This window comes from Podarcis vaucheri, assembly GCF_965113315.1.
Source record: "Podarcis vaucheri genome assembly, chromosome: 5".
In the NCBI taxonomy this organism is placed as follows: domain Eukaryota; kingdom Metazoa; phylum Chordata; class Lepidosauria; order Squamata; family Lacertidae; genus Podarcis; species Podarcis vaucheri.
In genome coordinates this window covers 72,150,528-72,166,206 of record NC_138763.1, presented here as the reverse complement: position 1 = coordinate 72,166,206, position 15,679 = coordinate 72,150,528, and the positions used below count along the sequence as shown (strand labels likewise).

The 15,679-nt window shown below is 43.6% G+C and overlaps 1 long non-coding RNA gene across 2 annotated transcripts; it reads left to right on the top strand.

Moving 5' to 3' along the window:
• Positions 1-1,974: 1,974 nt before the first annotated feature.
• LOC309532206 lies at positions 1,975-14,410 on the top strand. 2 transcript variants are annotated; one of them, XR_014219649.1, is made up of 4 exons: positions 1,975-5,004; positions 10,250-10,379; positions 11,340-11,994; positions 12,537-14,410. It is a non-coding gene; the product is annotated as an uncharacterized lncRNA (long non-coding RNA). The 2 variants fall into 2 exon arrangements; XR_014219650.1 differs by having other exon boundaries at positions 11,340-14,410.
• Positions 14,411-15,679: the final 1,269 nt, after the last annotated feature.

The following is a 15,679-nucleotide window of genomic DNA, read 5'->3' as shown; positions in this document are numbered from 1 at the left end:
TCTTCTTTTCAGAGTGACTCAAGTTGTGTTTTCCACGAAGTTGCTTTGTAAGTAGCAGAACTCTCACACTATTCTTGTGAAACTGAATAGTCCCTTGTGTTTTCAGTGTTCCTCAGTGGTTAGCATTGGCGCATAGAGAACAACTCTTCTGTGTTCTTCCCACACGCCTTCTCCAGAATGACTCTAGGAGCCAATCCTCAGTGGCTGACTCACCTCCTTCCACTCAGTCAACCCAAAGGGTGAGAAGACTTTGGACTAGATGGGTCTTTGATCTTATCCAGCAGGGTTCCTGTTATTTCAGTTACATTCTTAATATACACACAAACTACATTGTCTTATGAGAAAAGCAGTAATTCAATGGTAGGAGCACACTTAATCTCTTGTGTCTCCAGGTGGGGTGGAGAAACACTCTTGCCTGGAGACCCACTGCTAGTTGGTGTTCACAATACTGAGCCAGATCGACCCATGGCCTGACTTGGCATAAGGCAGCTTCCTATAGCTCAGTCGGTAGAGCATGAGACTCTTAATCCTGTGGTTGGGTATCCAGGGCTGAGGTTGTTTAGGGCTTAAGAGGTCAACACTAACACTTCAAACTGTGTTCAGAAATGTACTGGGAGCCAATGTAGATCTTTTAGGACCAGTGTTATATGGTCTCAGCAGCCACTCCCAGAGACCAGTCTGGTAGCCACATTCTGGATTAATTGTAGTTTCCAAGTCACCTTCAAAGGTAGCCCCATGTAGAGAACATTGTGGTAGTCCACGCTGGAGAGAACCAGAGCATGTACCACTATAGTGAGGCAGAGTGCAAACAGGTAGGGTCTCAGCCAACAGACCAGATGGAGCTGGTAGACAGCCACCTATGTTCCTATAACCGCTTTGCTTAGCTGGGATCACATCCTGTGATGACAAAGAGAGATCTCTAGATATCAAGACACTATCTTCTAACAGGTTGGTAGCTGTGTTGGTCTGCCGTAGTCAAAACAAAATAAAAAATTTAAAAAATCCTTCCAGTAGCACCTTAGAGACCAACACATGCACACGAAAGCTCATACCAATAACAAACTTAGTTGGTCTCTAAGGTGCTACTGGAAGGAATTTTGTATTTTGTATCTTCTAACAATTAGCTTCCTTTGAAGAAACATCAACCAGCCACCCTTGGCCATTAAAAAGCAAAGGAATGGTCCCAGAAGCCAAAATAGTATTTATATAGCATTTTCCCAAAGCCCTCGAAGCTCTTGCCATATATTATCTTGTTATCTTTACATCAACCCTGTAAATACATCCATAATTCAACCACTCATATCTTCAGTATAGGACAAAAAGGGCTGGCACCCAAGGGAACAAGTCATAATTGACAGATCAATGTCTTTAACGGCTATCAAGACCGGGTGAGAGAGACATTCTAAAAATCAGATTATTATTATTTTTCTAAAAGGCAATGAGCAGGCTTGCACTTGGAACAATCAGGGCAGCTGAGAGTCCAGAGGCAACCTAGCGAAACGACAGTAGAGATTAATAAGGGTTGAGAGAAATGTCAACATGTGGGTGAAAGGAAGCCTCCTAAGGTCTCACAGAACTCCACCCTCCAAGCCTGGCTATGGTTTATTAAGATTCAATGAGCCAAGGGTTTATTAAGCAACATGCTCAATCGCTGAATCTACAAGCATCATCAAATTTCATTGGAACAAACTATCACCGGCTGATGCCAAGGGCACATTACTGCTTCCAGCCATGTCTTTAGGTTCTAAATTAACCTTTTCACAGCTGCCAGGCACCACAGTGGCTGTGTTTTGCTTTTTTTTAAAAAAAATAGCAAATTAGATACACATCTTTGCCTCCTGCGAGACTCGGGATGCAAGAACCCTTGAAAATTGCTGTGTCCACTGCTGCTGCAACATCACCACCGTTCTTCACAAGTTTCTGGCTGGTTGTTTTCATGGCTGCAGGCTGCACCTGAAAGAAGAGTCAGGGTGGGATGGGATGGGGTATCTCGCTCCTTGTTCTTAGCGAGGTCAGCCTCTTGATTGACAAGTTGACATGTCCAGCTGACAGATCTGTCAGGGGCTTTCAGTGGCCTCTAGCTAAGCAGTTTCAGTGCATCATCCACTGTGCTCATTTGATTCCCTGCAAGGGATATACAAGCCACCTTCTATATACTAGTAGATATTTGAGAATAGTCCTTCACTTTCCTTCTCAACTGTGTGGCATTCATACAGAGCCCCCAGTCGTCTCACGGACTATTGACCCATACACCACTAATCCGGGGAGAACCAACCAGGTTCTCCCCGGCAAATCACTTAGTCTCAGTCGGGTTCTCAAGTTAACAACGAAGATTGCAGTTTATTGCAAACACAAATAAACTTTAAATGCATTCGAAACGCTGTTACCCTTTACCCTCTTAGTCTTATTTTATCCCGTCTCTAACTCTTCTACATCCACTCACACAAGAACCAACTGCACTAACTGTCTGTCTGTTTCCATCTGTCTTCCAACTGCTTTCCCAACTGCTGTTTCCCCAACTGTCTTTCCCCTACTGTCTAAACCTCTGGCTAAGCCTTTTAGAAACAGGTAGGCTCCACCTCTGGGCTTTCTATTGGTCTACCTGGTAACCCTTTCTCTCCCCCTGTACAGACATTTCCAAAAGAACGGGCAAACGCCACAAACTGTTATTTATTTTTATTTGTGTCAATGTTGTTGGCTGGCTAAAGAATTTGTTGCAGTTGATTAATTAACACACTGCCTCTGGTGAACTTCAGACTTTCTGTTGTATTTGACATCCAGTCTGGTGGAAAGTTCTAGCAAACTCCAAAGGTTGCACATGACTTTGAGACATTCTGGCTGGTCCTAATCAAGGTATTATCATGCTGTGGCTTTGGGGTTGTTGTAATGGGCCAACATTTTTTATGTGCCTTGTAGTATGTTGTCCTGGGCCATGCAGGAAAGGGAACTTTAATCCAGAAGGGAAATCTTCTGAAATAAGAAAACAGCATAACTTGGGGGACAGTTAGCATGCACACTAACTTTTCTCTCACCCAGTTTTAATGTATTTATGTGGAGGGGGGTTGGTTGCAAGTCGCTTTGGGTTTCCTTAGGCAAGAGAAAGTGACTAAAATTTCATTTAACAACAATAACTTCCCCTTCCTTCTTCTCTCCCTGTGTGCCCCACATGCCCCCTAGCCCTGGAATCTGTTGTGGGGGATTTGAAAAAACAAACCCAGAACCGATTTGGACAACACAGGAAGAAGAGGAAGTTTCCTTGTGCAAGCAGACATCATTGCAGGAGTGGAAGTACTTAGCTGAATGCAAGCCCTTCCTTTCCACCGAGATGGCATGTGCACATCACATAGCAATCTCCATCATGTTTTTTGTTGTTTTAAATGTGCTTTCAACTTTATTCTTGATTGTATTGCTTTTCCACTTTGGTGTTTGCTGCCCTGCATTCCTTTGGGAGAAAGGGTGGGATTAAAAATATTAATAAATAAGTGGAAGAACCCCAATTAATCAGCAGGCAGATTTCCTCTTCAGTATGCAGGTGGATGGCACTATCTTAGGGTGTTTCCAGGAAGTCTGTTTATTGATTGTTTGTTCTGATTTGTTTTCAGGGAGGTTAGATGATGCTTGAAAGCAAGTGTCATCCCACACTTTCCAATTTCCTGTCACTTTCCTTATTGCAAAAAGGCTGGCTCTTTGGAGGGGAGGGTTGTTGCACACGACCTCCCTATGAACTATAATTGTGTGACCTGAATTTGTCTGTATGTGATTGGGTCCCACCTGAAAAAACCAACACTCTGGAAGCATCCCTTTGGAGATGAATTCTACTCTCTCCCTCCCCATGGATCTTCTGAGAGGCTGTGATGCTTTTATTCATCTACTGTTCACAGGAATATTTTCATTTGTTGTGATTTGCAATAGTTAATGAATTATATTGTTTGTTTTTGATGTTGTGAGCCACTTTGGAGTGTGGATCATCCCTGACAAGTGGCATGATAGATTCACTTATTTATTAAATCTTATTAGATCTTCTAACCCTTAGAATGGGAAATGAAAGATGAGCCTGTGAAATCATGTATGATTAATCTGGCAAGGGATGTGGGGCACAATATTGAGTTTGCACTATGGGAGAAGCTGTGGGAAATGAACCTGAAATATACTGTGTGTTATATATTGAAGTAAAGCCACATGAAAATGATCCACAGATGGTATTTAACACCAAGTAGACTAGCAAAAATGTTTAAAGCTGGGACAGGCAAATGCTTGAAGTGTAAAGAGGTAGAAGAATCATTTTACCACACGGGGTGGTTGAGTAAAGTAATCAAGGAATTCTGGGAAATGATTCATCATGAATTAAAAATATTTCAGAGAACATTTCCCAAGAAACCAGAAGCTTTTCTTATGGAAATAGTAACAACATAAGTCCCCCAATATGTTGGTTTTTTAAAAAATTATGTATGCCACTACAGCAGCCTGAATTTTGCTTGCACAAAAATGGAGAACAGGTGTAGTGCTGCCCATGAAGGAATGGCACTTTAAGTTGTTGGAATATGTGGAGCTGGTGGGTCTGACGAGTAAGAGAACAAGATGATGAAGAATACAAAAAGCAATGGAAAATGTTTGTAGAGTATTTTAAAAATCAGTATAAGCAAGTGAACAGATTAGCAGGACTTGAATAAATTCAGCAGTATAAGTGGAAGTAGGAGTAGTAAGAAGAGTAGAACTTGGTAACTTGGAAGAGAGGGAAAATAAAATATATCAGAGAATGAGAGGAAGGGAAATCCTTAGGTGTTTTGTGTTGTGTCCTTGGTTTTTCATGGTTTTGTTTTCATTTTTCTTCATTTATTCTTTACTTTCTTTTTCTTTTTAATTGTATGTAAAAACACATAATAAAAATTACTTTCAATTAACCCAACTGATTAATTGACAAAGCACTGCAGCTGGAGGAGGAGCTGTGGAAAATGTCAGGGCAGCATTGCAGATGGTTTTATGGCACCAGGGAAGCAGAGAAAGGTAAATCAAAGCTGGTTTGTGAAAGGTAAGTGGTGTTCCATTGAAATATCAGTAGGCATGTGCCAAAGAAAGCAGGCGCCATTGTATCAAAGCACTGTGAGCTGGCTTTTCCCCTTCCTTCCAAAGAACACCATGCTCTTGATCCCGCAATATTAAAAACAAACAAACAGCTAGCTCTCTCAGGTACCTTCCTCAGCGCAATCACATATTTCACCCTTCCATGTATAATAGCATTTGTTTCAGCTAGCCAATTCATAACGCACTTTACCTTCCCAGAACTCTGTTTTTGTGTGTTCCCATTTCTAACCACTCTTCCAGGTATTTGCAAACCCCTCTCTCCTATACCTCTTGAAAGAATTGCTTTTCAGAGAGTGCAAAGCATGGGGTGGGGAGCCTCTTGTGTTTGGAAGCGGTGAGAATCAGTTCACTTGAGAAAACACGCTCAGCAGAGAAGAGGGAGCTTGAGAATCCCTGGATTCAGTTCTCGCCAAGCCAGGGCAAAAAATTCGACACCACTCATGTGCCAGGTCAACAGCAGGTCGCCTTCATCTCATTAAATAAAACAGGATGAATGGGTATTCACTTCAGATCCTTATGCAACACTTAACATTTTCCTCACTTTATGACGAAAGGTTAAGGTGCTCCTGTCCTCTCAAGCCTATTACGTATTTGGCTACTGCTGCTTTGGTCTGTTTAAGAAGAATACATTATATAGCTGGCAGAGGGCAGCAGGATGCTCCCCAGTCCACAAGAACCAGCGCCTTGGAAATGAGCACATGACCCTTCTAAGATGTTGCCATCAGAGTGGGCAGAGCTAGAGGCAAGAAAGTTGGCATCAGACAGTTGCTAGAGCCAACCCCCAGCATGGTTGAAGCTGACTTGGTGGTAGGGAGGAAGAAAATGCCTCCTGGCTCATCTAGAAGCTCATCTAGAACATGGTTCTTCTCGACTGCAACAGTTTCAATCCAAATTAGCTCAAAAGAACAATGAATTCCTGTCCTGTTCTCAGGCTTTCTCTTTTTGCTTACCATCACCTCCATTTTGTATTGTCTATGTAACCTGAAGAGCAGGGAAATGATGTGTTGATTTCCATTGTAAACTTGGCTGAGCAGACGACCTGCTTAGATTGTCCTCATTGCTTAAAGCAGTGTTTCCCAAACTTGGGTCTCCAGCTGTTTTTGGACTACAGCTCCCATTATCCCTAGCTGGCAGAACGAGTGGTCAGGGATGATGGCGATTGTAGTCCCAAGCTTGAGAAACACTGGTCTGGTCCACTTTCTGACATTTGCTCCACAAGGAACTGGCCGTGGTGCTGATTTCCTGCAGTTAGGTCTGCCTTCCGCTGAGTTTCACCAGCACTCCTACAAGGTCCTGGCCTGAAATACAGATAGAGAGAAACACACATACAGTGGTACCTCGGGTTACAGACGCTTCAGGTTACAGACGCTTCAGGTTACAGACTCCGCTAACCCAGAAATAGTACCTCGGGTTAAGAACTTTGCTTCAAGATAAGAACAGAAATCATGCTCCAGCGGTGCGGCGGCAGCAGGAGGCCCCATTAGCTAAAGTGGTGCTTCAGGTTAAGAACAGTTTCAGGTTAAGAACGGACCTCCAGAATGGATTAAGTTCTTACCCGAGGTACCACTGTATCATCATCATCATCACCAGCACCACCAACACAGCAGTCCTTTTGCTAGTAATAATATAAAATAAATTCCCAACAGATGAGGCTGCTCGGTTCTGATGAGGTGGCTCCTTCCTTCTGCCGTTTTCCACTGTCCTTTGCAATAGGCAGATATCTTTAACCTTCTGGGGTTTCCATGCTCTGGCACACAGTTCCTGCCATGTTTTTCCCCCCTCTGCTGACAAACAAATCATTCTGTGACTGAAATCACCGCTTGAGCATCCTTTCGAAAAACAAATTGTCGAGGAGACAGTAATCAATTTTGTGTCTCCATGTTATTACAGCTATAACCGACCCCTAAAAATTAACCTGTCTTTTGGGAATGCCCTTCAGCCAGAAGCGAGCAAATCTTATAAGAGGAGAAGATTCAGCCTTCGTCCCAGTCGAAGCAAGGGATGAGGTTCTCCACTCTTCCTGCAAAACGAGGAGCTTGCAGATGGCTTGTGATGCATCTAGCCACAAATCTCTGCACATCCAAAGAAATGCACCTGACCTTTAAAAACGAGGAGGGGCCACCACTGAACAGGACAGCACCTGCTTGCATGCAGAAGGCATTAGGTCCAATCCATGGCATTAGCAGCTTCAAAGGGCAACGGAACCTGGCCGCAGCATCTGAAATCATGCCTGAAACTATGGAGAGCTGCTATCAACCAGAATAGGCAGCACTATTCAATCACATTTCTATCCTGCCTTTGCTCCAAAAAGAGCCTAGGACAACAAACAAACAAGCAGTGAAACAATGCAATAAAAAAGTCAATTTTTAAAATATTTATGGCTTTTGATAAATATACTGCAATGGTGTGCAGAAATAAATAGTCCGACGAGACTGCTGAAAGGATAAAGAAAACTTGGGTATAGGTTTTACATGTGGCCAAGATGGAGCCAAGTAGTTAACACAAGCAGAAGCTGGCTCATACAGTGGTGCCTCGCAAGACGAAATTAATTCGTTCCGCGAGTCTTTTCGTCTTGCGATGTTTTTCGTCTTGCAAAGCACGGTCCGTCGCAACTGCGCCTCTTCAAGCGGCTTTAAGAAAAAAGCGAACAAACTCGCAAGACGTTTTCGTCTTGCAAAGCAAGCCCATAGGGAAATTCATCTAGCGGAAGCAACGCAAAACCCAAAAAACCCTTTCGTCTAGCGAGTTTTTCGTCTTGCGAGGCATTCGTCTTGCGGGGCACCACTGTACTCATAACCAGGCATCCCCAGACTGGGCCCTCCAGCTGTTTTGGGACTACAACTTCCATCATCCCTAGCTAACAGGACCAGTGGTCAGGGATGATGGGAATTGTAGTCCCAAAACAGCTGGAGGGCTGAGTTTAGGGGTGCCTGCTCATAACCGACCTTGGAGAAGAAGCAGGAAGGAAGGAAGCCTGAGAGATGTGATCTACTTTACCAACAAGCATACTAAAGTGAATGGATCAGTGAGCAACAGGTTGCCTGTCTCTCTATCACCCTCTACTGGCTCAGGTACCTAAGTGCAAGCATTGTTGCTTTCCTAATAGATTTAGTTTTGGACAAGGCAGCAGAGGACAAGTCTTCAGTTATCTTCTCAGCAGCTGTGCAGGGTTAAGCCAAATGCTGTGATGTGGAAGGACACATGCAACTGCAAAGGAAAGCTAAAAGGCAAGTGCTTGATATGTAGCTTTTCATATATGATAATGCAGGGGTGAGATGCTGGGTGTAGTTCTGAAGATGTCCACCACTATTATTGTCACCAGCATGGCACACATACGCTTGCCTTCTTGCCCTAGGTCTCATGCTTGGGAATTTGAATCCTGTCCATCCCACTGCAAATGGATCTTACCTCTGCCTCCTGGACTAATGTGCGGATTGGAACATAATTATTCTTTGGATTTCACACTTCTCCAAAGGGTGCAATGAGGCTCTTGATTCAGAAGAACGTGCCAATGTGCATTTAAAATGGGTATTTTAGGATCAAACACATTTAGAAATGCATGCACTGAAACGTATTTATTCGTTCCTTCAACTTTGAAGTGTTTTACCGGAGAGAGAATGGAGTGATGTGGTGAGTGTTAAGGTGATTGGTGAGCAATTGCATACTTGGATGTTGTGTGCTTAGTTTTGTGCAGTGCGGACGTGTGATTCGGTGTGGTGTGAATATGCAGATGAATGATTTTGGTGATCATACTTTGTGGCTTTAAAAATATATTTATGATATGTTTAGGGTGCTTTGTTAACTGTTGATGTTCCCTGGACTGTTAAGTTTTGCATATGGTTACATTGCTTAGAGGAATGTATTTAATGAAGTTAGATAACATGTGGGATTGTCATGATTAATAGTGACCATAGTAAGGTAAAGGGACCCCAGACCATTAGGTCCAGTCGTGGCCGACTCTGGGGTTGCGGCGCTCATCTCGCTTTACTGGCCGAGGGAGCCGGCGTACAGCTTCTGGGTCATGTGGCCAGCATGACTAAGCTGCTTCTGGCGAACCAGAGCAGCGCACGGAAACGCCGTTTAGTGGCCATAGTAGTTCTACCTTATTGTGTTTCAGTTAAAGGTTTTGTATTGCGTTTCTCATGTTGAATGCTTTTGGGTGGGTTTGTAAACTTAGAGATTTCTGCTGAGAGATTTCTGTCGAAATATGAAGCAGTGTATATAAAAGACATACATACCTATTTAAATAGCACTCTACAAAAAAAAATCAATTTAAATACAATTTTTGTGCATGTTTTTCCACCCTTTTTGGTAGATTAATGCAGAAATAGGATGGAACAAATATATGAATAAACAGAGAAATAAATAGACTGGTTCATCCATTCCAAGTCCCTGGGATACAGGCCATAGAAGTTCACCGTCAAATCGAACCACCTGCTCAACAATTTAAAGAACAACTCTTCCTTCATATGTGTGCTTGACATTTGCCCCCCTTTTCCAGCTCTTCCTCCTGCTGTTGTATATCTCCTCATCTAACCAAAATACTCTACTGAGTAGAATGTGAACAAAAACGTATGCATTCCATATTATTTTCTTCTGTCGTGGATATAGAGAACTATTGTAAAAACTTATGCGAATTCCTGCAAATTTGCCATTTTCTATGGGCAACAGATTAGTGCAATCTCAAGTGAGTTTCAACTACAGTGGTACCTCTGGTTACGGACTTAATTCATTCCGGAGGTCTGTTCTTAACCTGAAACCATTCTTAACCTGAGGTACCACTTCTAATGGGGCCTCCCACTGCTACTGCCACACGATTTCTATTCTCATCCTGAGGCAAAGTTCTTAACTCGAGGTACTACTTCCAGGTTAGCGGAGTCTCTAACCTGAAGTGTTTGTAACCCAAGGTGTTTGTAAACCAATGTACCATGGTATCATCTCCTGCACCAACCTCCGAAGCACAGCTGGCCTTCCAAATTCTAACATCTCCAAATTTCGCAGTGTGATTCTCCAGCCAAATAAAGTTGACAAAAATGCCCATACTGGGGCAAATGTATATATTAGGGGAAATAGCATACCAAAAAAATAAGGTGTACGGTACAAAAAATGCACACTAAAATGCTGACAATTTTTCATTTGGACTTTTTTTAATAAATAAAAAAACCAGCATTGGTGAGAAAATATGCAGAACCAAACTTCAGATTGGAAAAGAGAGAGAGAGAGAAACTGAGAGAAACCAAAAGTGACTCATTTGCCCATCCTGAATCACAGCAAGCACTACCTGGACCTCTTGAGGAGTAAGTAATATTTTCAAGAGGTGAGACATGCTTTCCAGTTTAGATTATGGTGCTGGCTCAGTGTGTAGAGATGCACAACTATTTCATTTGCACTTCATTTTTAAGCAAACCAGCCTGAATCACACTTTCCGGATTAATACACTGATGAGGGGAAAAATGTTTTTCAGGGCAAAAGATGTATCCAAAAATGCTAATTTTATGCAATATAAATATATTAAAGCTCAAATTCTGCACCTTAATAAATGTAAAATACATGATTTAAAATAATATTATTAATAATAATAATAATAATAATAATAATAATAATAATAATGGCATAATGATGAGCAAAATAGTTTACTTATTATCTCTATATCCTGCCTTTCCTCCAAGGAACTGAAGGTTGTGTACGCATTTCTTTCCCTCTCCATTTTAACCTCACAACAACAACCTTGCGAGCAAGGTCAGGCCAAGAGATACTGACTGGCCCTCATTCAGCCATGAAGCCCAATGTCACCCAGTGGGCTTCATGGCTGAGTAAGGATTTGAACCCTGGTCTCCCAGGTCATAGTCTGGCACTCTAACCATTACACCACACTGGCCCTTAGGAATGAACACATGTGAAACTAACAAGAACCAGGAAGAGACTGGCCTGCCCATCATCAGTTGTGTCCAGTGAGTCCTTGGCACCATACGCTGAGCTGTTCAGGCAGCCTAACTTTACAAGGATGGCATCCCACCTGAGTCACTGTGCAGTGGCTCTAACAAGGTCACCTGAATGGTGCTTCAGATTGTCACCACAGTGCGCGGAGCCTTCCTACCTTTTCTTTTTAATGGGAACCCTTGTAGGAGAAATTAACAAAAATGTGGCCGATTGGGGAGGGGGGTGGGGAAGAGAGAGATGAGTAAAGGTGCTATTTCATTAGATGTCAGGTTTCCTTGCTCTGAAAGCACTTTTGCTCTGGCACTTTTTTCCTGCAGGCGATGATAAAGCTACTGATTAAATTTTAAAGAAACTGTCTTTGAACAAGTCAAGAGCTGGAACTGTAGGGGAATACATTATTTAAAGGAGAGGCCACGTGACTTCCAGGCTCCAGCACAGATAGCACTTGTCCTGAAAGTCCCAGGCTGCAGAGTCTCTCCACCACATAACGGCACTACCTCCAAGTAACAAAGAAGAGCCCTGAACTCTGATATATGCTGAAATAACTCATTTATTGCACCCTCTGACTGTAACTTTAACAAGGCTCCATTTTTATAGCTAATACTCTGGAAAACTATAACTCCCGCTCTTTACGACAAAGCACAAAACTCTGCAGGAAAATGGGGGCAGGGTGTGTGTCACATGAGTTCATCTTGCCTTATCCATCAGGGCCCTAAACAGATTTTCCACATAAAAATATATATCGCATGATGCCTGTAAAAACAAACAAACCCAGCTGTAAATAGCTAAACGCCAGCTCAATCGTATGACGCATTTGTGTGTGTGCAGATTTACGCAGCAAGATGACCGGCGGTGTCACAGTGATTGATAAAACTCTTTTGGAAAGTTAAAATTGTGGCTGACGTTGCATCTCTTGTTAGGTGTGTTTGACCATGGATTTGTATTGTTTGAGCCAAAGGAAAGTAAGCCTAGGTGAGTTTTTAGGTGCATGTTGGACCAGGCCAAGATCTGGACAGGGTGGAGATTTGTCAAGGTTGAAAGCCTACAGCACCGGGCCTCAGTGAAGTCTAGAGCTCATTGGGATTGGTAGGGTGGAAGGTAGGCAGGTCCAACAGCAAGAGGAAATGTTAGGCAGTGCCAAAGAATTCTGGTTTTGTTCCTTTCCTCAATGAATTCAAAGAGGAGGAAGCTGGCAGCCATTACCGCTCCTTAGATTGGTTGTAAGTATAAGGATGTAGATAGGCTGGCCAAGGGCTCAATGCAGACGTGACCCATATGTCCTAATGGACCAATCTCCCCCAGCCAGCCCTACCATTAAGCAATTTGAGGCAGCCAGCTCAAAGTGGTGGTAACTGAGCTGTGTGTGTCCTCTGGTTTGCCCCGTCCCCTCAACTCCCCTGAGGTGTGGTGGTGGTTGGTATCCCATCGCCAGTGCTGAAATAAAATTCTCAGCCACCAGCCTAGTTGGCCTCTGTTTCTAGAATTGAGCAGTCACATCTTGTCTTTCATTCCAGGTAGCAAATAACAAGCCCTGCCAGTAAAGCAAGGGTGGGGACCATGTGGCCTTCCAGGGGTTGCTGGACTCCAAATCTCATCGCCCACAGCCAGCTTGGAAATGGTCCGGGATGACGGGTGTTCAAGTTCAACATCATTTGTCGTTCCACAGGCTTCTCATCCCGGTTGTTAGAGGTGCTGGATGTAGCCTTATGTCTCTCTATCCAGGGGAGAAATAATCCCTGACAGTTGCCTGTCAGGAATTTGCTCCCTCAAGACATACTGGTGGCCAACAACGTGGACAACTTTAAAAGAGGATTAAACAAATTTGAGGAGGAGAAGGCTATGAATGGCTACTAACGTTGATGAATATGTTCCACCTCCACTGTCAGAGGAGTGTATGACTCTGAACACCAGTTGCTGGGAGGGAACTGCACTTGGAGAACGTGGTTGCACTTGTGTGCTTGTCATAGGCATCTGGCTAGGTTCTGCAAAGAGAGCACTGGACTACGTAGACTTTTGACGTGTACTCTTCTTACGTTCTTATTCCTCGTGGTCACCTGACATGCTCCCCATATTTGGGAGGGTAAGTCCACCTTCACCAGCACAGCCAAGTCAACAACATGAAGCCCAAGTCTCATAAAGCAGACCTGCTCAAGATGTGACCCACCAACCACACCAAACATGTTCAGCGGTTGCACCCAGGGGGTTAATTAATATCCCAGGCTACACCTTCTGAGGTTCATCAGAAGCTGTAAAATCAAGAAGTTAATTGAGCTGCTGATGGATTGCATACATGACTAGTGGTGGGTAGTGTTCAATTTGGTGGGTCATAAGCTATGGATGCCCACTATAAAATCCCTGCTAACTGTAAAACCCTATGAATAGAATGGGGATGGGAAGGAAGGAAGGAAGGAAGGAAGGAAGGAAGGAAGGAAGGAAGGAAGGAAGGAAGGAAGGAAGGAAGGCTGCAGTGGGACTGAATAGGTTAGCAGTATCCTTGCCTCCATTACATTTCCCCCACCAGTTCAGACTTTTAAATCTGGATTCCAAAACTGGAAAGACACTTTACAAAATTACTGTCACCTTGATTATTTTCAATCTCTTTAAAGAGTGTCTACAGAACAGCAGGGTTCCGCTATCATTTTTCTGGTGCCAACCTCTACTAATTTCCCCCCCTTCAAATTTTTCAGGAAAATGTATTTTCCTTCCCAGAAATTGGATCAGATTAAAACTGCAGTGTGAGAAAGCGACGCGGGCTTCTCAAAATGCTGTCAGCATCTCGCAGGACTTTATTTATTTGTTTTGCATTTGGAAAGACTTCAAGACATATTATGGCTCGCCTTGGCCTCTTCTTCCTTTTAATTTGAAGTTACATTAAGGTGAAAAAATAATGTGATGTTTACATTTTTATTATTGTTGGCACCCTGCAGTGTGTAAAATAATCATAATCGGGGGGAATGATTACATCTGTAACATTTTGGTCAGAAAAGTGGTGAGTTTCTTTTAAACCAATGAAATGGCTGCTTGGTGTAGCTGGTCATTATGGAGCGGAGTGTAAAGCATGAATCAGTGCAAATCCTGCGGGTTAAAGGGGGTGCTTGTTCCTGCTGTGGACCAATGGGGAGAGGGGAAGGATCATGCCAAAATTCAGTTTTTTTCTTGTGGCTGTGAATGAGCTTTAAACGCATAGCATGGTTCTGACATGTGTGGTGCTGATTCAGCATCACCTAGTCTGTGCAATCCACTGGAAAACCATGGCATGAATCTCCTTGAACGTCCCAGTCTCTGCACATTACAGGTCACAGAAATTCCAGGAGCAGACACAGAGAACACAGTCCGTACTGGGGAATGTTGCCATGTGTACCATGCTTTGTGAATCTTGGTAAGGTTAAAAAAAAGGTAAAGGACCGCTGGGCGGTTAAGTCCAGTGAAAGGTGACTAGGAGGTTGCGGCAGTCATCTCACTTTCAGGCAGCATTTGTCCACAGACAGCTTTCCGAGTCATGTGGGCAGCATGACTATACCGCTTCTGGTGCAACGGAACACCATGATGGAAACCAGAGCACACAGAAATGCTGTCTACCTTCCCGCCACAGTGGTATCTATTTATCTACCTGCACTGGAATGCTTTCAAACTGCTAGGTTGGCAGGAGCTGGGACAGAGCAATGGGAACTCACCCCGTCGCAGGGATTCGAACCACCAACCTTCTTATCAGCAAACCCAAGTGGCTCAGTGTTTTAGACTACAGTGCCACCCGCATCTGGTCCAATATTTAGGAAGCTTCAGCCCTGCTGATGGATAAAAGGGATATTGACAGACATTGCTGGGAATGATTTGCCTGGTGCTTGAGAGCCAGTGTGGTGTAGTGGTTAAGAGCAGTAGACTCGTAATCTGGTGAACCGGGTTCGCTTCCCCGCTCCTCCACATGCAGCTGCTGGGTGACCTTGGGCCAGTCACACTTCTCTGAAGTCTCTCAGCCCCACTCACCTCACAGAGTGTTTGTTGTGGGGGAGGAAGGGAAAGGAGAATGTTAGCTGCTTTGAGACTCCTTAAAGGGAGTGAAAGGCGGGATATCAAATCCAAACTCTTCTTCTTCTTTCAGCTGAACAACAGCTATACTAACAGCAGTAAATAATAATAATAATTACAATTACAGCAGCATACATTGCTTTATTGTGTTTAAAGCACTTCACATATTTCACCTATTTGTAATACAACAATCCTGAAAGGTAGATTACTTAGCTGTTTTTCCTGATATAGCAGAAGGGGCTAAGGCCACCTAATGGCATACATTCAGACCAGGATCCATCTCTTATTCCCTCTGCTTCTCTAGCATCTCCGAGGTGCTGGAGGGGAGCCCAAGCTCCCTGAAAGCCCAAAATAAGCAGAGTTACCGCAGAACAGAACAAATGGATTTGGAAACACTTTTGCTTTCGGCTCAGCAAAATGACATGGTTGAATATGCGACTCCTGTCTCATCTTCTGCAGGCGTGGAATGGATTTATTAAGAAGATTTTACCCCTTTCCTCCCCTCCAACCGTATCTGCGCATCGTAACTTTGGAATGTTGCTTTCTGAGGCAAAATATAAATGTGGTCTCTGCCTCTGCACCCCTGCACCCCTGCCCCCAGTTCCACACCATCCCTGCATGCAATCTTGGA